Below are 23,638 nucleotides of genomic sequence, written 5' to 3' on the forward strand. Positions count from 1 at the left end.
TGTCTGTACACTCTTTCTTCGCACTTTGGCATCTAAGCCTCTGCTGGAGTCTGTGCTGAGGAGACCTGGCATCTTAACTTTCCTTCTCCACAGCCCTCAGCTGACCCCACTCCTGTACCTACCTCTGAGTATCGTCATTTCCCAGAGGATTTCGCGTTTGCCTTCTGTTCACGTGGTAGCATGTGGATGGTTGAACATAAAAAGCCCTGCTGAACTCACATGGAAACCCAGGCAGGTTCCCAAGACACACGCGAAGCGAGCCCAGAGAACATCACAGGATGCTTCAAGTGCTGCACGTGCAAACGAGAAACCCACAATCCTGCAGCGTTGTCTTCTGGGGAAACAAGCCTGTGCATACCTTAACTCTGCTGACTTCTCCAGACCCAGAATCCCCCGAGGGACCGTCAACAGAGGACAAGTTACCAGGACTGAGGCATTCCACATCTGAAAGCTAGGAGCTTACAGAGCTGCCTCGTTCCTCACGGCTCCTTGAAACGTTACTTCAACCGAGTAAAGGAACAAAAGGTTTGTCTGGCAGAGAAAGAAGCTAGAGCTGTCCTTCCGCAATATCCCTGCTGAAAGAGTTCCTCTTGGAACTCACTCAAAAGCAATAAGGAGCTCAACATAAAAAACACACACTCCTTCCCTGAGATGCGGAGACATCTGGACTCCCAAGGGGTGGCCAGACTTCAGGGAAGGCCAGAGAGATGGGACGTGCTTGCTGCAGATCTCAGACCAATGGAAAGCCTGGTTTTCCTAAACAGACAGAACACTCCTGCTACACTGGCAGTGGTGTTCTCTGAGTGCAGAGCAGCTTCCCTGGGCACAGATAGGATGCAGGGAGGAACCCCATAAGCAAGCCATATGGAGAGGGGAAAACCTCACACTGAGGCAAGGGAAGGCTGAGACCACAGGATAAACACCAAGTGTTTCTGTAACACACACCAGAAGGCAGAAGAACACCTATTAGCAGGGGCAGAGCCCTAGCAGCCTCCTGGGTGTGAGATTCCTACAAACAGCTAGCTGATAAAAACAAACAAACAAACAAAAATCCGGGAAGACAAACCCTCCTCTATTACCCAAGATGGCTCCCAATAAGATACTGGGAGAAGAAAGCCAGCAGTGGGCGGGACATACCTGAAATTCCAGCTTTTTGGAGGCAGAACCAAGAGCACAGTTAAGTTTGAAGCCAGCCTAGGGCTGCATAGCAAGACACCCCTGTCTCAAAATGACAAAAACAAAACAAAGCAGTCATACAAATGTCAGAATGTCACCAAATGAAATGTCACTTGCAACAGAGTGAAATTTTGCCCAGAGTGGACTCGATGGCACACAACTGAAATCTGAAAACCTGGAGGCAGGGCAGAGACAGGAGGGTCTGCGGCTCGAGGCAGCTCCACCTGCAGAACTGCCCAAACACACCATCGTGAATCCACAAGCTTCAAAAAGTGAATGAGACCACACACAAAAGCAGGTAAGGGCCTAGGAAAACCAAGAACAGCAGCAGGAAGCAAGCAGTGTGGTTAAAAACAGGAATAAAATTCCCAACCCCAAATCTGAAACATTACCAACCCAAAACTGGTAGACAGCGTCTCACTAGGTAACTCTGGCTGCCCTGGAACTTGCTAGGTAGACAGACCAGTTGACCTCAAAATCACTGCCTGCCCCTGTCTCCTAGCAACGGGACTAAAGGTGTGCAAGAACATGGCTCAAATCCAACTTTGTAAGCACCATGATGGCCCCAGTGGGAAATTCCAGATCGCACCCTGTGTGGCAGTCTGGAACACTCAACACTTACATTTGGGCTATCCACATAAGATGGAATGGCAAGCCACCTTGTGTTCGGAGCGTAAGAGCTCATCCCAAAATATTCCGGTATCTAAACAACCCATGAGCTAACCCACTTGAGGTCTTGGAGATTTGGGATAAAAAGTCTCCAGCCAGCATCACAAAAATGCGGGCCAAATGGAAAGCCGGTAAGAGGAGCTGTGTTCTGATGAAATGGCGGGCACTTATGGGAAAGTGCTTAAGGGAGATAGAAGGGCTGAAAACGGAAGAAAAAAACAAGATACAGAAGACAAGGTGTGGTCTGCATGCCTCAGAAGACTCGGGAAAGGGGGACCAAAGTTTAAAAAAAAAAAAAAAAGTTGTTGAGGGCATGATTTAAGACAACATTCCAGAAGTAAGAGACAAGTTTCCAGCGTAAAAAAAGCACATTTGAGGATGGGAGACGGCTCAGTAGGTAAAGCACCTGCCACCAAGGCTAATGACCCGAATTCAGCACCTGGGACCCACAAGCATGGTGAGACTGTGCTGTAACAAAGCCTGCCTGAAGATCAGAGAGCGGAGCCAGCCACGCTAGTCAGCCATGGAGGCCAGGCATCCGGTGGAGCGAAGAACTCGTGGCTGCTGCTCTGCCTCTCTGGCCTTTCAGCATTTACCCCTATATTTGACTCGGAATTTTTATTATTAAGACCGATTAGAATTCACGCTCCACACAGGCTGATGGGAAATTGATCTTCACAAGGCATGCTTCAGCTCCAAACATACAAACAAATGAAAGAGGAAATTTTAAAACGTCTTCAAAAGCAACCACACCCTAATAGTAAGTAACAACCACCACCAAGACACTTCATGGGTCTTTGAAAATGAAAAATTATTTAGGCACCTGAGCAAGACGCTCAAAACAGAGAAACAAAGGCATGATTTCTCCACAGCCACATCCAAAGACTAAGTGCCAAAAATAACCTCAACCATTTGGAGACTCAAAAATTTAAGCAAGGGCAAAGATGCGCTCAAATATAATCAGCTTAATGTGCTAAATGGGTGAGAACCCTGAGAAATGGGAACTCCTCCATACTGCCAATGGCCAAGGGGAATAAAAACAGTACAAGGTGGAGAACATTCTGGAAGCTTTTTAAAAGTTTGCTCATAAATTTAGCATCCAATCCATAAAGCCCTTCCCCTAATAACTCAGAAATTTCACTCCTAGGCATCTCTCCAAGACAAAGAAACATGGATGGATGGGTGGACGGACGGACGGACGGATGGATGGATGGGTGAATGGATGGATGGATGGATGGATGGATGGATGGATGGATGGACCGACTCAAATGTTTATCTACTGGCCTGGTACAGAAACAAAAGTGTGGCACCATGCACACAAGGGAACATTATTCAGCAACAAGAAAATCAGTGTTGATACACGAGGTGGATGAACCCCCACGGCCCCCCCCATAAGAGATTTTACAACAGAAAGGAGGCCAGAGACAAGACGATAAGTGATGTGGGAGTGTCATATATCAATCTGTTGATTTCATTGGTTAAGTTATAATAAACCAGCTGCTTGGCCTCATGGCTGGAACATAGATGGGAGGAGTAAACAGAATAGAATTCTGGGCGGAAGAGGAAGTGAGGTCAGACTCTGCTCTGCTCCCGGAGAGACTCGACAGCTCTGCTCTGGAGCAGAGACGCCATGCTCAGCTCTCCCGGGTAGACGCGATAGCTCTGCTCTCTGAGGCACACGCGATGAAGATGGATGTAGGCTAGAATCTTCCCGGTAAGCGCACCTTGGGGTGCTTACACACATCATTAGAAATGGGCTAGTCCAGGTGCGAGAATTAGCCTGTAAGGGTTAGAGTTCATGGGCCAAGCAGTTCTTTAAATGAATACAGTTTGTGTGTTGTTATTTCGGGCGTGAGCTAGCCAAGCGGCCGGGGTGTTGGGGACGCAGCCCCGCCGCTCATATTTCAACAACGATACACACGCGATCCTATTTTCTACTAAAGCAAAGGCTCAAAGGCCACCCACACATAATAAGCCTGAGCAACAGGCCAAACAGTTTATAATTAATATAAGTCTCTGTGTGCTTATTTGGGACTGAATGGCTGTGGGACTGGGTGGGACAGAAACTTCTGTCTACACTGGGAGGGATTTTCCATCTAAACCATAAGAGTCTGTGTTGGTTCCTACGGACACAGAACCCTCTAGATTCTAGAGTCCAGAAGAACAGCAAAAGCATTAGGAAGCAGGCTGGTGCACTATTGCAGTGCCTGGTCGTCTTAGTCAGGCTTTCTATTGCTGCAACGAAACACCACGACCAAAAAGAAAGTTGGGAGGAACAGGTTTATTTGGCTCACAATTTCACAGCACTGTTCATCACTGAAGGAAGTCAGGACAGGAACTAAACAGGGCAAGATCCTGGAGGCAGGAGCTGATACAGAGGTCATGGAGGATGCTGCTTACTGGCCTGCTCCTCAAGGCTTGCTCAGCCTGCTTTCTTATTGAACCCAGGATCACCTGCCCAGGGATGGCACCACTCACCACGGGCCGGGCCCTCCCCCACTGATAACTAATTAAGAAAATGCCTTACAGCTAGAGAGTTTCTCAAGGGAGGCTACTGCCTTTCAAATCACTCTAGTTTGTGTCGAGCTCACACAAGACTCGGCAGAACGTTGGTGAAGGCTAACACGGGGAGGTGGAGGGGGGTATTTGAAACTCATTTTTTACTGCACGTTTTTCCTGACGTTTTGAGTTTTGTGGCTCAGCGATGAAGAAAGTCCGCTACATAAGCGCGAGGACGTGAGTTTGGATCCCTAGAACCAACAGAAAGGCCAGGCACGGCAGCCCCAGCAATGGGGGGAGGACGAGACAGGAACCAAGTAGATAAAATAGCAGGCCCCAGGTTCAGCCAGAGATCCTGCCTCAAAAATAGATAGATGATAGATAGATAGATAGATAGATAGATAGATAGATAGATAGATAGATAGATAGATAGATGATAGATATAGACGATAGATAAAATATGGTGTAGAGCAATAGAGAAAACTATTTTCAGTCACCCTCTAGCCTTTGTATGAGCACCCACATGTGGGCACACGCACACACACACATAGCCAGGACAGTGAGACACGTCATCAGGTAAAGGTGCTTTGCCCACAATCTTGACAAACTATGATTTTCAGGACTCCCATGAGAGGAGAAAGTCAACTCCTGACAGCTGTCCTCTGGCCACACGCACACAAACAAATGCAATAAAAAAAAAAAAACTCACTTTTGCAAAATTATACCCTATATTACCTACGAGGATATACGTAAATAACTTTTCCTTTCTTGGTACTGCTGAGGATTCTAGGGCCACCTAGAACATCAATCTATGACGTACAATCAGTGAAAAGGGTCACCTACAAATCAAAACGGTGGAAAGGCGTGTGCACACAGCAGTCCTCCCTTCCAGTTTAGAAAGTAAGCAGCTTACAAGGTCCAGCTTAAGAAAACCGCACCCCAAGTTGTTCCTCACAGGAGAAACCCCAGAGGAAGATTGGGAGGAGCGGAGAGGCTGCCACCTGGAGCCCCTGGGACATCTCTGGAGGCCACACATCGAGAGCCCAGGAGTGTGCAGGTGCCATGCTGTGGGACCAAAGTCAGGTGTGTCAGACACCTGGCAGCACAGAGTGAACAGAGAGCATGTGACCTTCCCCAACAGCTCAGTCCATCTGCTCGGACAAAGACACCCTGTGTTCCTGGTCCCTTCGCCAGGCCCCAGGAGGAGGGGGTGGGCGGAGACAAACCAGACCTCTGCCTGCCAGGGACAGCACCTCGAAAGACCACACAGCTCAGCCTGGCTTCTCCTGAGCACTTTAGGAAGGCGTTCTGAGAGCGCTCAGCAGCAGCCGTGGCAGCTAACAGATTTCCCTATTTGAGCAAGAGAAACAACTGTCTACCACCCAGGTGGTTCAGAAGGGAGGGTGGCTCGGAGCTGCTGATGGTCCAAGAACATCTCCTAGTCACATGGTCTATCCCAGCAGCTGGGAGGGAAAGAGGGACTAAGAAAATACAACTGAAATCAGCACCTCCAGTCTTCCTCAGCGACCAAAGTAAACACTAAGAACAGGTAATGTGATATACTGCTTTAAACCAGTGCTGGGTGCATCCCCGCAGGAGAAGCAGAAGCATCAGAAGTTCAAGGTCATCCCAGCTACACAATGACCCTGCAGCACACGAGAGCATCTGGGGGAACATATTTATTTTAATTAAATCTAAATTAAATACTTGTGGGAGAATGCTCTTGTACACTGTAAAGATTTGTCACTTGTATAGGTTTAATAAGACACTGATTGGCCAGTAGCCAGGCAGGAAGTATAGGTGGGGCAAGCAGACTAGGAGAATTCTGGGAAGAGGAAAGGCAGAGGGGCAGTCACCAGCCAGATGCAGGGGAAGTAAGATGAAAATGCCTCACTGAGTAAGGTAACAAGCCACAAGGCTAAACATAGACAAAAATTTTGGGTTAAGTTGTAAGAGCTAGTTAATAATAAGTCTGACCTAATAGGGCAGCCAGTTTATAATTAATATAAGCCCCCCCCTCTCTCTCTCTGTGTGTGTGTGTGTGTGTGTGTGTGTGTGTGTGTGTGTGTGTTTTGGACTGTGGGACCAGGTAGGACAGAAACTTCTGTCTACAAACACTCCCAAAAATTTCTAGGGAACACTTCTAAAGACACTGAACAAAAGGAGCATTTCTATTTAGTGTTTTCACACATTATTTCAGAAATCAAATTTTGGGTCTCCAGTACCTGTACCCTAGGGAAGAAAAAAAAAATTCAAATGTCCATGTCCTTAACTAAAAGCCTGAGTCTAATCAATGCCAAGTAAAATGTCCAGAAGCCCAGCTATGCACCTCACTATTCTTCAGTCCTTGTTCTGGGCCCTGTGACATGATGCTGTGTGCTTGCCCCTCCTTCCTGCAAGGCTGTCCCCACCTCCGGCAGACCCCTCCTGATTCCTCTCCTCTTTCCCTCACTCTATTCCTGGAGTTAGGTGTGTATTACTAACTTACATTCACACATTGTCAAGGCCTTTCTCCTCTTCCGGCCTTAGCAGCAAGATTCCAGGTGCCAGGGGCACAGAAAGGGCCCTACGTCCCCTGCGATGTGACATCAGGTCTCATTTCATTGGAAGAGTGGACCTGGACTCTAAGTCAGTGGGGCAGGAGGTCTGGGCACTCTGGATTCTCTTCCTCACCTGACATCTCTGCAGAGCCACTCTTGAGTCAGACGAGAGCAGTTCCACCCGAGAGCCCATTAGACACACCAGTTCTTCATCTCAGCCAGAACCCACGTCTGTGTGTTAGGAAGCCTTTGAGTGGTCCAATGCAGGCTCTAGCCTAGGACTCACTGTTCATTTCTGTTCTATTGAGACAAGACCCCACAGTCCCTACATTGGCTTGGAACTCATTACACAACTGACAATGACCTTGAACTCTTGACCCTCCCACCTCTCTCCCAAACGCCCCCAAGTGGTGGGATGACAGGTATGTGCCACCTCCCCAGCTTGGAATCACAGTCCTGATGCCACAGCTCTGATGCTCAGAGAGGGTCAGTGCGACAAGACGTGTAGGCCCACCATCATTACACAAACTGACCCCTTCCCCAAGAGCACACTCACCTCCCTGCCTGGGAAACCTCCACACACACTAAAGCAAGTGTCTGCTTCCCACAGCTCATAGCATGAGAAGAGGCCAACCCATGCCAATCAATTTCCAATTTACACTCTAATCTTCTCGCAGCGAAGATGCTACCTTTGTTGACACTCCCACTGACTGAGTGAGCATGTGGCATTTCAAGGATGAGCAATGACAAAATGCAACCAAGAAATGAAAGCCCCTTTGTCCCCACAGGAGAGCAGGAAACCAGGGCAGAAAAGAAAAACCCAGAAAACAACCAAACAAAGCAATAATTCAAATTCTGAAGACAGTCGGCTGCAGATTCTGATTGCCAAACATTCCTTCGGCCCTATTTCACCTTCATGTAAAAAAGCCGTGTGTTAGTCTGCGTCCTACGGAAATGACAAAACCCCCTGACCAAAAGCAATGGGGAGGGGGGAAGAGCTCATTTCTTCTTTCATCTTAGAGTTTTCATTCCATCCATCATGAAAGAAAGTCAGGGCAGGAATCTGAGGCAGGAACTGTTGTAGAGACCATGGAAAAATGTTGCTTACTGGCTTGCTCCCCCAGACATACTCAGCCTGTTTCCTTATATACGCCAGGACCACCTGCCAGGGATGACCTCCCCGTCAATCATCAATCAAGAACATGCCCCCAAAGATTTGTCCACAGGCCAGTCTGATGGAGGTTCCTCTGCCCAGATGACTCTACAGCTGTGTCAAGTTGACAAAAGACGAACCAGGACAGCCAGGGTGAAGAGAACGTCAGGTGCAAGCGGATTCCTGTTAAGGGCGCCACAGCTGCCAGCCCCTCTCAGTGTCCTAAGAACAAAGTCCCAACAGTGTTATCTGGACACATTTCTTAGGCTGAGCCAAACCCGCTCTCTAATCACAGGCTCTTGCCAAAAAGTCCTCTTCCTAAACGACACAGGACAGCCTCTCCAAAAGTGGGGAGAGACCAACCCCTGGCGGCCTGGCCCACAGAGGAGGCCAATCTGTTTTCAGATTTATTCACTCAGCATCTACACAAGCAGCCACCCACCATCTGAGGTATACTGTCACCTGAGGGTCACAGTGACGGACTCATCACCATTAGCAGGCATTTGCAGGGCTCCCTGCAATGCAGCCATTGCACGGGTACTTTACAGGATGGGAAACTGTGATTGTTTCCCATCAAAATGGCTCTGTCCTTACTAAAGCGGAAGAGAGAGGACGTGAGGGAGGAGTAGGTGCTCCAAGCTGATTGTGGAGCCGCATGCTTACTTCAGACACGGAACAGTCCCTGAGGATCTGCCACCTGAGCTGAACCCTGAAAACAGGAACAGGTTAGATATAGGGGTCCACACCTGTAATTCCAGAGCCTTAGAGGGGGTCACAGGAACTCTGTGAATTGGAGGTCACCCTGAGCTACGTGGGGCAGTGCAATATCTGAAAGGGAGAAACACCAATGGTTTTTAAGGATCAGTGGTGGCAGGTGGCCCAACTGTCTTCACTAAGCATGCTTCTGTGCTCACTAAGCATGCTCCTGTGCTCAACTGTGTCTTCACTACGCATGCTTCTGTGCCCAACTGTCTTCACTACGCATGCTTCTGTGCTCAACCGTCTTCACTACGCATGCTTCTGTGCTCAAGTGGCTTCATTCCGCATGCTTCTGTGCTCAACCGTCTTCACTACGCATGCTTCTGTGCTCAACTGTCTTCACTACGCATGCTTCTGTGCTCACTAAGCATGCTCCTGTGCTCAACTGTCTTCACTACGCATGCTTCTGTGCTCAACCGTCTTCACTAAGCATGCTGGAGCTGGTCAGGTGCTAAATCCAGGTGAAGAGAGGCAAGAAAATGAAAACAGAGACTGAGAGACAAGGGAAACCTATCTAGAATGGAGGAGAAAGAGTTAGAAAAGCCCTTTAGCTCTGGTGCTACATGTTCCCACCCAGCAGACGGTCACAATCACACGGACACCAAGTACCTCAGTCTGTACTGAATAACGCGTTCTTTTCATAGCCGTTGTTTAGAAAGACTGGACAGACAGGAGCATTTCCCATACACCCTTTCTCTTGATATGGCTTCCCACCTGTTCATATCTTTCATGAGTGCGGTATATCTTTGATAGGTGGTGGCTGGACCAACAGTGATTATTGCATTGCATTGGGGTGTGGTGTGTTGCTTGCATTGGGGCCTCATGTTTGTGCAACACACGTCATGGGTTTGACAACTGTACAATAAAGCCACCACTGCAGGGACATTCAGAAGACTGTGCCCAAAATCTGCTCTCTATTTGTTCATCCTTCCTTCCCTAACCTTGGCCCAGACAAGCACTCTGTATCTATCTCTTCTCCTGAAGAGCATCAGTGAGAACCGCACAGTGTAAAGCCGTCTTGGCATGCCATCGCTGTGAAGAGATACCACGACCACGGCAACACTTATGAAGGAAGGCACTTAGCTGGGGAGGGGGCTGCTTACAGTTCCAGAGGCTTAGTCCATTATCATCACGGTGGGGAGCATGCCTCCTGCTTAGGCAGGCTGAGAGCTTTGCATCCTAATCTAATCCTCAGGCAGCAGGCAGAGAGCCACTGGACTGGCCTGAGTTTTTGAAACCTAAAAATCCACTTCCAGTCCCACACCTCTTCCAATAAGACCACACTTCCTAATGGTCCCCAAAGGGTTCACCAACTGGCAACCAAGCATGCAACTATGAGTCTACGGGGCCACAGTCACTCAAACCACCACACGGCCCTCTTACCTAAGCCTCATAGTTTTAAGGCATCTGTGACTTGATAGCTCATTTCCTTATATTGCTGAGTACTGACTCCACTGAATGGGTGTACCACTGTTTGCTTAACCATCTTCTACTGAAGGACAGCATGGTTTCGTCCAGGTTTTATTTACTCCACTAAACGGGTGTACCACTGTTTGCTTAGCCATCTTCTACTGAAGGACATCATGGTTGCGTCCAGGGTTTTGATTACTTTGAGAAACTTTCCAGTTAAGTGGAAGAGAGTAGATGTGACCTACAGGGGGGCAGGCTCCACCTGAGGTTAGAAATGGCAGGCCAAGCCTGAGGGTTCAGTGGGCAGACACTGCTCATCAGCTTCTAGCTCTTCCCAGCTCAGATCTCGCTCCCAGCTGGTTATTTAGCTGTCCTGACTTGTGAGGTAATTGAGCTTATCGCAAAGGTCCTGGGAGATAAGATGTCTCCTTCAGTTCGTGAGAAAATATAAGACTTAGTAACGAACTACAGAGGTCCGGACTACACAACAACAAAACCTACTCGGTATTTCCTTTAATAAGTCACAAAGCAAAGTTTGCTTCTAAATCAATCCAATATATTCCCAGGAGCCTCATTATTTAATAAAGAAGTATCCAATAAAAACTTTGCATGCCCTTATGATCTCTAAGACTCTCTGTTGAGCCGGGCTATGTGGCACACGCCTTTAATCCCAGCACTTGGGAAGAAGAGGCAGGTGGATCTTTGTGAGTTTGAGACCAGCCTGATCTACAGAGCTAGTCTCAGGACAGGCTCCAAAGCCACAGAGAAACCCTGTCTCGAAAAACCAAAAAAAAAAANCCACAGAGAAACCCTGTCTCGAAAAACCAAAAAAAAAAAAAAAAAAAAAAAAAAAAAAAACTCTCTGTTGACGTTTCATGCTCTCTGGAATGAATACTTAAGAAAAATGAATGCCTGGTTACCCAGCTCAGCTAGTGCCTACCTAGCAGGCGAGATGTTCGGAATCTTCCCAGTCACTGTGTAAAACAAGGGTAGTGAGAGAGACAGGGCTGTAACCCCAGCACTTGGGAAGTGGAAGCAGGAGGATTATAAATTCAAGATCATCCTCAACTACACAGCAGGTCCAGGCCAACCTCAGTTCCTGAAGACCCTATCTCAAAATAGAGTTAGTAGATAAGAGTTCACCAACAGGAAAGTAATGCCCAAACTGAAATGATTCTATAGCCTGTGTCCTATTCGCTGACATAAGAAACCACTCGCATAAAGCTTGCCAAATCACAAAGTATAAATGAGAGGCCTCCCCTCCCCTCCCCTCACGATGAAGTCACTGGAGACAGACTGACTACTCCGCTCTCCAAAGGCTTCACTCTTATTTGAATAATCAACTGTGCCATATCACCATAAGGCAAAGACAATAAAACACAACTGTAAAGGGTACCAAGTCCTTCCTTGAGAATCGATGATTAATTACAATAGTGAAATGTCAGGGAATATATATATATATATATAAAATATAGAAAGCCAAACCCCTCATAAAGTAACAAGGGGTCTAAATGTCAGCCTGGTTGACACATGAGGTATTCAATTAAACACTGTTGTCCATGTTAAACATTAATGACTAGGAACAGCACACTCGTGTAGTCTGCTTCAAGGGAGAAGCAAAGACTGGCGTTCACCCAACGGAACAAGAGATGAAACCTGGGCTACCTGGCTCAATCCAATCAGGACCATCTGGGATGTACCATAAAGCTAACTTAATCATTCATATAGTTGGGGGGGGGTGTCTTAGTTAGGATTTCTTTTGCTGTGAAGAGACACCATGACCAGAGCAGACTCTTATAAAGGAAGTATTTAACTGGCTTACAGTTCAGAGCTATAGTCAGCACGCAGGCAGACAGTGCTGGAGGAGTAGTTGAGCATTCCACATCCAGATCAGGAAGAGAGACTGGCACTGTGCCTGGCTTGAACATTTGAAACTCAAAGCCTGTCCCCCAGGGACACACTTCCTTCAATAAGGCCACACCTCCCCAAAACGGGGTATATTAATTTAAGCTAACCAACCAACACTTAGGTTGTGCTTTCTCCACCAAATAGTCCTAAGGGCTTTCGAACTCCCTACATCCTCACAACCTCCATCGGATGAGCTGAGTCCCTGTGACAGATGAGGAAACTGAGGCAGCACCCAGGGAACCCCCAGCTGCCATGTGGCAGTCAGGGAATGAGATCCAGATGTTCAGGGCGTCGTAACCCATGGCCTGTGCGGGGTGGCCACTCCAGGGATATTAAGATTCAGCCTCTCCAGGTGCCATCACAGCTTCCTGAATGCTCTCCTTGCCTCTCACACAAGTATCAGTCAAGCTTGGTGCCGCAAAAACCACTAAAAACACTGTGACAAGAATCTTTCCTGGAGAAATCTGGACAAACTCACCAGCAACAAAGCAAACTAGGATCCAACAAAGTCCAACTCAGAGAACTGGGGAGTTTCATGGGTGCACAGGACAGTGGGTGACCCCAAAGCAGCCACCAGCCAGACAGTTTCACCCCAGCAAGGATATAGCCACACCAGCCAGACAGTCCCACTCCAGCAAGGATGCAGCCACACCAGCCAGACAGTCTCACCCCAGCATGGATGCAGCCACACCAGCCAGACAGTCTCACCCCAGCATGGACGCAGCCACCCCAGCCAGACAGTCTCACTCCAGCATGGATGCAGCCACCCCAGCCAGACAGTCTCACCCCAACATGGATACAGCCACCCCAGCCAGACAGTCTCACCCCAGCATGGATGCAGTCACACCAGCCAGACAGTCTCACCCCAGCATAGACGCAGCCACACCAGCCAGACAGTCTGACCCCAGCATAGACGCAGCCACACCACTCAGTCCCACCCCAGCATGGATGACAGCTGTGTAGATGGAGTCCATCCCCCGACCCCGTTTAATGAAATCCTCTACACTCTATACTCTAACATCGCCTCAGACTACGAGGCCACACGCCACCTGGACAAAATTACATACAGCTGGGAGACAGGTGCAGGAAGGAATGGCTGGAATCTCAGGTGAGGGACTAATGACCCTCTATCCCTTTTTCTACGAAGAAATGCCAGCAGGCAAATCTTGAGGGTCTCTTTCCAGTAGACGCAGCTACAGTGACAGAGGTGGCAATTTAGCATGTTATGTATTCTACAACAGACACCAATGGAAGAAACCCGGCAACTGTCGATTTGTTTGCTGGGTGACTATTAGATTTACATAGTGTTTGGTAAGCTATTTATAATTCTAAACCAGGAGCTTCCAGAACGTTTGAAAATCTTTCTCATGTCTATTGGCAATATGATAAAACTCCACGCATCCAGGGTCAGGGCCACACAGACTACAGGGAGCGTGCTAATCAAGTGTGTCTCCTTCGTGCCTATTGGCCTTCTGTCCATGAGCGCACCCAGTGCTGGGCGTGGTGGTGCACTTGGGAGGCAGAGGCAGGCGAATCTCTGTGAGTTAGAGGCCAGGCTGGTCTATCAGAGCTAGTTCCAGGACAGCTAGGGCTGTTCCACAAAGAAACCTACCTCAAAAACCAAAACCAAACAAACAAGAGCACCCAGCCAGCACTGTAGAAGGCGCTCCTGGCCTGAGTTAGTCTTTGGACAACAATACACAGGTGAAGTCACTGTCCCTCCGGAATCAATGCTGCAGCTTCAGGAAATGCTAGGAGACACAGCGACACCGTACAGATAGTGTTCAGAGACACCATGGCGATGCTCAGAGACACAGCAACACCGTACAGATAGCGCCCAAAGTCACCAAGATGACGCCTCCTCCTTCCCAAAGCCAAACTTGGTGCCAGTGGACATCGGCTATCACAGAGAACTGAACTTCACCCTCGGCCCTGCGTAACCGAGGACAGGCAATGCTGCTGTGTGGGGACTGAGCTCAATGTGGCTCTGGGGTGAGGGCAAGTGAGCGAGGTGGACATCAAAGCCCTGCGGCTGCTCACAGCTCATCTCCCCACAAACCCTCCTACCCACACGCAAACGCCATTCACCAAACGCGTAGTTACTAGTCAGATTCTACACTGGGAATCCAGGTGGGTGCTCAGAGAGGAGACTGTGTCTGGGAGCATGCCTGAAAAACTAGAGTCAAGAAGCATAAGGGGAGGGCCAAGGAAACTGGTCAAATGCCAGGCTGTGGAGCCCTTCACGAGCAGGCCTCCTGGGAGGTTACACAAAGATCTACTCCCCAGTACTGACCAGAGAATTCCACCAAAATGCAACTTGGTAAACCGATGAATTTTATCAAACTCACTTGTAGAGCAGGGTGAGGGCTTACTTACAAGAGCTTTGGGGAGCCAAATGCAGCTGCATCACCAAGAAGCTTCACACAAGGCGGTTAACGACTCCCCTCGGCTGCATAGAGTCCGCGCTCAGTTAAGCTTTCACACGCTGTATACTCTAGCGCCTCCCACAAGCCACGAGACAACGTGGTTTGGGCAGAATGACACACAGCTGGGAGGACCATGTGGGAAGGAGCCACTGGGCTTTCTGGTGCAGAACTAGAGACCCTGCCCACCCACTTCTAAGAGCAAACATCAGACGGTAACATCAGGCATACTGCCAGCACTCAGGAGGCTGAGGCAGGAGGCTTGCTCTAAGTTCAAGCTCCAGCCCAGCTACAAAGACCGTGTACCAAACAAATAAGAAGGTGCTACCAGTCTGCAAGCTACCTTTACAAAACTCAGGACAGGAAGTGAGGTCAGAGGAGACAAATGATCAGACCAGGGATATTCCGTTTTTTTCAAGTAATAACCGAGTTGTAACACAAACACTAAGCGATCACACCGCAGCAGTCCTAGCTATGCCTGTGTTAGACATTCTCAGACCATAAAGCAGGCAGACAGGAACAGGAACACAAAAGCTGGATGGTTATTTGCAAATGAGAACACCTATTTTAGAGAAAATCCGTAATGAGCAGCATAGAGCCACACCTGATGGAGATGTATAATCAACTCCTATGGCTAAAGTCTGACCTGTGCTATGATCACGCAATGATTATCAGCTGCCTGCATATGCGTGAACCTATGGGCAGGGCCCACCTGGCAGTTCGGGGTTGGCAGCCCATGCCTACTTAAGGGCTGGGAGAGGTTTGCAAGAAGTGAGAAGGAGAGAAGGGAAGAGAGAGAGAAAGTGAATAAAGTCCTGGAATAAACTGCAGTGAGAAGAGCTCTGGTGTGTCGCGTGTCATCCTTGCTGGACGAGGTGGGGCGCGACAAAAATCATTGCTTGAGTGAGCATTTTTTTTAAAAAAGGTGACTATGAATATTTCAATTAGACATCGCGACTCGTGCCTGTAATTTCAGTGCTTGGGAGGCTGAGATGAAAGGGTTGCATCAAGTTCGAGGCCAGCCTGGGCTACACAGTGAGGTCCAGTCTAGCCTGGTCTAAAGAGTGAGACAGCTTAAACAACTAAGAAAAGTCTCCCTCTGAAATGGTTTCCTACCAAACTCTCCATGAAATAAACGAGTTTTCTACATGAGCAGAAGAACAATGAACAAGGACCGCAAAGACAAGACAAAACCAAAATCAAGAGCAGGCAGAAATTAAACAACCGAGGAATTTACAATCTGTTACAGAAAATACAGAAAGACCAAAAGGAAATACGAGAAAACAATTACAGAATTTCCCTTTCATCTCTGTCTATGTAAATAACTATGCCTGAGAATTTTTTTCAAACTTCCAAAGTTTCAGATAAACAGTTTAAAAAAAAAAAAAAAATCCTAAACTTATTAACTTCAGCCAAAGCAGAACAAGAGTGTTTTGAAAGAATGTATAAAGTCCGACTTGACCCTGGATCAGCCTGGACTACAACAGGCAGATCTCCTCTTAAAAACTGAAGGGAGAAAACAAACCCTCCCAAGGGAACAGAAAAGACTCAAAAGGAGTAGTACTGCACAAAATGCTGGACTTGAAGACTTTATGCACCTGTGGGGGGGTGATGGAGGTGGGTCATTTGTCTATCTGTTGCTTTCATTGGTTAATTAATAAAGAAACTGCTTGGCCTTTGATCGAACAGAAAATTAGGTAGGCGGAGTAGACAGAACAGAATGCTGGGAGAAAGAAGCCGAGTCAGGGAGTCGCCATGGTTCTCCCACTCCAGACAGACGCAGGTTAAAATCTTCCCTGGTAAGCCACCTTGTGGGCTGCACAGATTATTAGAAATGAGTTAGATCAATATGTAAGAGCTAGCCAACAAAAGGCTATAGATAACGGGCCAGGCAGTGTTTAAAAGAATACAGTTTCCCTGTAATTATTTTGGGTATAAAGCTAGCCGCGCGGGCGGCTGGGTGCCAGGAAAACGGCCCGCCGCTCCTATTTCAACAGGGGGGATATATGTACATGGGTACACATGCATGAACTTGCAAGACAAGCTCGTACCAGGCGTCGTCTTCTATTGCTCTCCATTTATTCTATAAAGACCCCTGCAGTTTTATATTCATTAAGACCATACTCTTAAAAACTACCACCCTAACAGTTTTACCCTATTAAATGTTTAAATTGTGATTCATAATTATCTTGACCAATGCTCACAACCAACTGTAGCTAATCAGCAACGTAACGATGGCACAGTAAGGAAAGAGACAACACTACCCAGAAGGAACCAAGATGGTCCCTCTAGCCATGATCTCAATTCATGATGTGAATTTGCAGCAATGCACATGCGCACACACGTGTACACACATGCAATGAATAAGTGGACAGCTAGCTACTTGAAGAAAGTGCCACCAGAGTTTTGAAGGAAGACATCTTCCTAAATTTGGTTCTTTAAAAAAAAAAAATCTCCATTCACTGGGCAGGGGTGGTGAACACCTTTGATTCCAGTACTCAGGAGGCAGAGGCATGCAGAGATCCAGGAGTTCGAGGCCAGCCTGGCCTATAGAGTGAGTTCCAGAACACTCAAAGCCACAGAAGAAACCTTGTTTGAAAAATCAAAAAAATAAAAAAAAAGACTCCATTGATGTGGGATGTCCTTCTGTATATGTGTTGCTTTTATTAGTTTTTATTGGTTGATGGATAAAGCAATTTCAGCAACAGCTTAGCATTTAAGCCAGCAGGAAATCAGAACAGAGATATAAATAGAGAGTGGGCGGAGTCAAGAAGACGCCGGCCAGTCATAGAGGAAACAAGACATGTAGAAAATGAGGTAAGCCATGACCACACAGCAATACATACACTAATAGAAATGGGTTAATTTAAGATGTAAGAGCTAGCTATAAATATGCCTGAGTCATTGGCCAAACAGTGGTGTTATTAATATAGTTTCTGTGTGGTTATTCAGGTCTGGGCAGCCAGGGAACAAAAGCGCTCCAACCTTGTAACACATCAGCTCTCTGACCACCTGCTTCACTGCTGGCTTCCACAGCGGCAGATCACAGTTCTGAATGACAAACCATATCACAGAGACCGCCAGGAGGAAATGAAACAGGGATACGCCAAGCCCCACACATCCCATCTTTCTGTAGGCCTTTATCCCACCCACTCTGACAGGTCGCTCTAAATAAAGGAGGCAGCTGGCTGCTCCCTCTGGCACGCGCCTGCGTGAAGGGAAATGAAAACAAAGCGTGTTTTCTCATGACTCAGCACCCATAATTATCAGGAGACAAGAGTGAGCTGTTCATCTCTTGTATGAAAGGCTGCTGAGCCTTGGTACACACATACATGGTCACACACTCATACATGCACAAATACATATACACGCATATGCTCACTCACACAACATACATATACACAAGACAGATGCACACTGGCACATAAGTGTATACACACAGGCATGCATACATAGGCACTTGGACAAACATGCAGGCACACATACACACAGGCACACATACACACAGGCACACATACACACAGGCATATAAATGTATAGGCACACATGCACACACATACACACACCCATATATGCACAAATACATATACACACATATACTCACTCACACACATACATACAAGACACATATACATACACATGCACACTCACACATGAGTGTATACACACAGGCATGCACACATAGGCACTTGGACAAACATACAGGCACACATACACACAGGCATATAAATGTATAGGCACACATGCATACACATATACACACCCATATATGCACAAATACATATACATGTATATGCTCTTTTGTGCACACATATATACACACAAGACACATATACATACACATGCACACAGGCACATAAGTGTATATACACACAGGCACTTGGGCACACATGCATGCACACAAAGGCACACATACACATAGGCATGTAAATGTATGGACACACATGCACACACCTATACACATTCATATATACACAAATACATATGTATGTATACACTCATTTTAACACACACATATATACACCCAAGACACATGCACATAGGCACATAAATGTGCACACACAGGCAAGCATACACATAGGCATGTAAATATATGGACACACATGCACAAATACACACACACACAACTCATGGCTTAGGTAAAGTTCTGAACAAAGAGATCTCTTAAAATTCATCTCACTTGATAAAAATGACAACTTAAGCCAGGCATGGCGGCTCACACCTGCAATGCCGGCAGTCAGGAGGCCACAGTAGATATACTCCATGGCCAAGGCTAGCCCGAGATACAGTGAGTTACAGACCAACCTGGCCTAGAAATTATGACCCTGTCTCAAAACAAAACAACCTGGAAAACTGCCAGTTTAAGATTAGAGAGCTACTTTTACTTGCTGGCAAGTTTTGTGTTTTGGTTTGGGGGGGGGGGTTCCTTGGGTTTTGAGAGTTTTATTGTTTTGTTTTTCTGTTCGTTTGTCAAACTTGGGTCATCTGGGAAGAGGGGACCTCAACTGAGAATGCCTGCATCAGACTGGCCTGTGGCATTTTCTTAGTGACTGATGTGGGGGAGCCCAGCCCACTACAGGTGATGCCACCCCTGGGCAGGTGGTTCTGGGTTAGTGATATTTGTATTTTAATAAATAAAGCTTGCCTGAAGTTCAGAGAGTAAAACGGCCATACTGATCAGCTCACAGACCAGGCAGTGGTGACACACACCCTTAATCCCGGTAGCCACACTAGTTTGCCGTAGAAACCGGGTGGGAATGGTGCATGCCTTTAATCCCAGCACCAGAGAGGACTAGAAGATGGGAGGAGACCGCTCTCATCCTGAGACGCTCATTCTGAGGATTCTAGACTGAGGTAGAGGTAAGAGCCGCTGGCTGGCAGTTTTGCTTTTCTGACCTTCAGTTGAACCCCAGTATCTGTCTCCGGGTTTATGTGAATTGTGCTAAACATCTCCCATTCACCCCACCACTGAGAGACAGAAAAAGATATCAACAGAGGGAAAGACTCAAGGCAGAAGCCTCTCCAAGCCCCACTGTCTAGTGAATTTATGTCCAGAGAGCGCATGCTAAGAAGGGAAATTTTTAGACTTTCACCACTTCTTAAGGCGCAGTAAAGACACAACAGAGACACAGAACCCATCTGAAAAGACCAGTATAGTAACTTCCTGTGTGTTAGCTTCTTACATCAAGAAATGACAAGGGAGTGGGGGTGGTTTTAATCCCATCACTGTTACGACCCGATCAGCTCAAAGGGAGAGAGTTAACAGAGGCCATCACAGACAGGGTCTTGAAACCAAGGTCTGGGACAAGAGGCAAGGACATTAACAACAAATCAATTTTCGCTAAATACGCGACAGTCTGGTAAAATAACCTGCAGAAATGGGAGCATAAGATGCCTGCTCGCCAGGCAGCCATAGATAAATCGCCCTCGTTTCTCTTCTTAGACCAACCCCACAGCTCAACTGTTGCTCCCGAAACCATGAATGTTTTATCTACTAAGAACTCTTACCTGAGAAACTGAAAATAAAATATGCAAAAAATATTCATTACGCAAGACTTCCAACTCACTTTGAAATGGAAAACACCTCTGATTAATTAGAGCTGTTTTTTGTTTGTTTGTTTGTTTGTTTGTTTGCTTTTAAAGACAGTTTCTCTATGTAGTCCTGGCTGTCCTGGAACTCACTCTGTAGACCAGGCTGGCCTCGAACTCACAGAAATCTGCCTGCCTCTGACTCCTGAGTGCTGGGATTAAAAGCATGCGCCACACCAATCAGCTCTACAAAGTCATTTTTAGTAAGCAAGGAAATACCAAATACTTTTTGTGGAATATGAATTTAATTTAAATATATATTGGATTTGCTGGGGAACTTTTATCCAGTTAACTAATTTACCATTAACCCGAACCCCTTTCTCTGCTGCTTTTCCTAACACCAGGTCTCTTAAGAGAATCCTTAATTACTCCCTCATCATCAAAAGCAGCTTTTGGGCTTTCGAGCCCAGGCTCGAAGAGGATTCCAGCAACACCCGAGCCACAGGCTGTGCGGCAGGGGCAGGGGGACTCAACGGACCAGATGGCAGCCAAGGCTGCAGCTCACCTGGGCAGCACAGCAGAGCTGACCCTGCTGGCGGAGGTGTGGGAGAGCCAGACCCAATGTGAGCATAGGAGAGCGGTCCCCATTTCTCATCTGTCTTGTGGTGTAAGAGCAGGAGAGAGATGCGGGCACGCACACAGTGATGTCCGAGGTCATAAGAGCTGGAGAGCTGTTCCTGCCCCTCATCAGCTGCAGCCCTCAGCAGAACAGGCCCTGCACCTGCACCTCACCTTAGCAGAGCTGGCCCTGAAGGTGTAGGTGTGAGAGGGGAGACACCTAGGACTTGAAATCCTGAGAACTGGCCAGGGCGGTGCTGGAGAGCTCACCCTGGTGGTGAGACAGAGGAGAACTGGCAGGCTGGCCAACCTTGCTACCCAGGCTCAGAACCAGGGCTATGTGTTGGCGGGGTGTCAGTCCTGTGGACCCAGATCCGCAGGATCTCTGTGACACAGGTCAGCAACGGGGTGCGTTGATGGTGCAGCAGAGACCAGGGGCCTCGAGCCAGACCCATGGTTCTTGTAAAAATGAATGTAAAAATGTATGCTGTGTCACACTGTCGCTTCCTTGAAGAGATTTTCCTCCTCTTTTCTCCCAAGTTTTATTTTGCTTGGTTTGGGTATTGGGGAGGGAAATGGGTGGGATCGAAAGGCATGAGGTGAAAGACACAAAGAATTAAAACAAACAAACAAATAATATCTAATTCAGGGGCTGGAGAGATGGCTCAGAGGTTAAGAATCTTGACTGCTCCTCCGAAGGTTCTGAGTTCAATTCCCAGCAACCACATGGTGGCTCACAACCATCTGTAATGGGATCTGATGCCCTCTTCTGGCCTGCAGGTGTACATGCAGGCAGAATACGGTATACATAATAAATAATAAAGAAAACATTTTTTTAAAAAAAAGAATATCTAATTCATCAGGTGGGTTGTCAGACCAAATATTTATTAAAGCACTCAGGAATTCTTCTCTGGAGGGGAAAATCAGTTTTCATCTGACAAAGACAAGGCACAAAACATGAGCACACATCCTTTATGACTCAACTGAACTAGACCATAGTAATTCAGGCAGACAAAAGCCATTTAAGAATTATGTCACACCAGGGTTGGGCATCTATCTGTAATCCCAGGACTCAGGAAGCTGAGGTGGGAAGTTCATGAGTTCAAAGCCAGCCCAAGTAAAACCTGATGAGCTCCAGCACAGCCTTGAACACATAGATAGAGACTTGTTCTCAAAACAAAAGCAAGAGGCTGGGAGATCATTTCTTCATAAGGCACCTGCTGCACAGGTATGGGGAATCAAGTTAGGATCCCAGAACCATATTTTAAAAGTCAGGTGAGGCGGCACCTCTCTGTGACTCTGGTGCTGGGAATAGATGGGAAAGACAATGCAAACCCCAAGAGTTCTCCGGCCGGTCAGCCAACCCAAACAGAACAAGCTTCGTTGTGACTCAGTGAAAGGCTCATTTTGGAGCTAGAGAGATAGCTCAGTCAATAGAGAGCTGTATGACGCAAAGGCACGAGTCCAATCCTCAGAACCGTCAACAAAACACAGGATGTATCGGTACACGTTTGCAATTCCAGGATTGAGAAGGCAGACAGGCATATCCCTGGGGCTGGCTGGCCAGGCAGCTGAGCACCTCGGAGAGCTCTAAGCCAAGATGAACGGCTGCTAAGGAAAGACACCTAGGCCGGCCTCTGACCTCATACACATATGGCCACGATGGCACATGCCTTTAATCCCAGCACTGGGGAGACAGAGGCAGGCTGATCTCTGAGCTCAAGGACTTTGATGTGGGATTCCCTTCTGCGTGCTGTGTATCTGCTTTATTACCATTGGCTAATAAAGACGCTGATTTGACCTATGCCAGAACAGAATATAGCAAGGCGGGAAATTCAGGCAGAGATAGAGGAGGAAAGAAGGCGGAGTCAGGCAAATGCCATGTAGCTGCTGAAGCAGACTCGCTAGGAAGACGCCTGCCTGAGTCATTGGCCAAGCAGTGTTGTAATTAATATAGTCTCTGTGTGATTTATTTGGATCTGGGCAATGGGGAAACCAACATGCAGTCTCTGTTTACAGGACTGTGGATCCCTTCATTACATTATTAAGGCCTTGAAGAGGAAAGGCACTGGCCACAGTCTACCTCAGTTTCCCTCCTCTTCGATGAGCACCCACCAGGCAACTCAGTCACTCAGTGTGACTCTCATGTCTCTCCTGTCCTGTAGCCAGAGATGCTTGGAAGTCTCAACACCAGCAGAGCGGCTACATACCAACTAACTGTTTGCCATCAACCCAGGGTTCTACCCTCAAGGACATTCTGGTTTAAGATGACAAGCTCTTCCGCTCCTACCCATAGGACAATGTCAATCAAAGTACGCCTCCAGGCTGACTTAGGATAACCAGGACACACAATTCCCGCTAAAAGCTTCACCCGGGAGTCTTCTTTAGAGCAAAGGGACCTAAAAGAACAGAGACCTGCAGTTCATCCTTTGCCTACATCACAGTCACAGTGAGGCTGCAGGAGGCTCTCGGGTCAACTCAGGCAGGTCAGGAGACAGTCAGGGGTCTAGAACAGTCTCTAAACTTAATCCATTTAATAAATATTTACTAAGGTTTCGTTCTTCTCATAGTAAGTGGTCTGGGACTATGTGGTGGGGACACTCACAACATGACAGGGATTTAGTCCCAGAAAACATGCCAAGGGGTAAGCCAGTCACTTCACAGTGGCAATGCGGTGAACCACTGCTTAGCAGACTAGGCGCTGCACCAGCTGCAAGGTCTTCAGAGCTCAGGCTAGCAACTGCACACACTCCTGATGATCTGATAGCGTCCCTACTGAAGTATTTCTTATTTCACGACCTACAAACAAAGTGGTTACTTAGCTTGCCATTCAAAAGCCCTGCAGGCAACTCTAAGCCACTTTTGGAGAAACGTCTCCATTCCAGGACATACTGCCACCCTGTCTCTCGGCCTGGATTGTTTTCCCAACCTTGAAGCATGTTCCTCCTTTATCA

At 47.4% G+C, this 23,638-nt stretch overlaps 1 protein-coding gene across 5 annotated transcripts in view; it reads right to left on the reverse strand.

Annotated features, from left to right (window-relative positions):
* Positions 1-23,638, reverse strand: part of Farp1 (FERM, ARH/RhoGEF and pleckstrin domain protein 1) — a 214,903-nt gene that overhangs the window by 159,313 nt on the left and 31,952 nt on the right. Inside the window, exon 1 of one of the 5 annotated variants that reach the window (XM_050150439.1) lies at positions 359-376. The exons of the other annotated variants lie outside the window; for them this stretch is intronic. The gene's annotated coding sequence lies outside the window, so the exon portion shown is untranslated. Of the gene's footprint in view, positions 1-358; positions 377-23,638 lie in introns of those variants that run through there. 5 annotated transcript variants of the gene reach the window in all.

This window comes from Alexandromys fortis, unplaced genomic scaffold (genome assembly GCF_014885135.2).
Source record: "Alexandromys fortis isolate MF-2015 unplaced genomic scaffold, M_Fortis_MF-2015_v1.1 scaffold_66, whole genome shotgun sequence".
Taxonomy (NCBI): domain Eukaryota; kingdom Metazoa; phylum Chordata; class Mammalia; order Rodentia; family Cricetidae; genus Alexandromys; species Alexandromys fortis.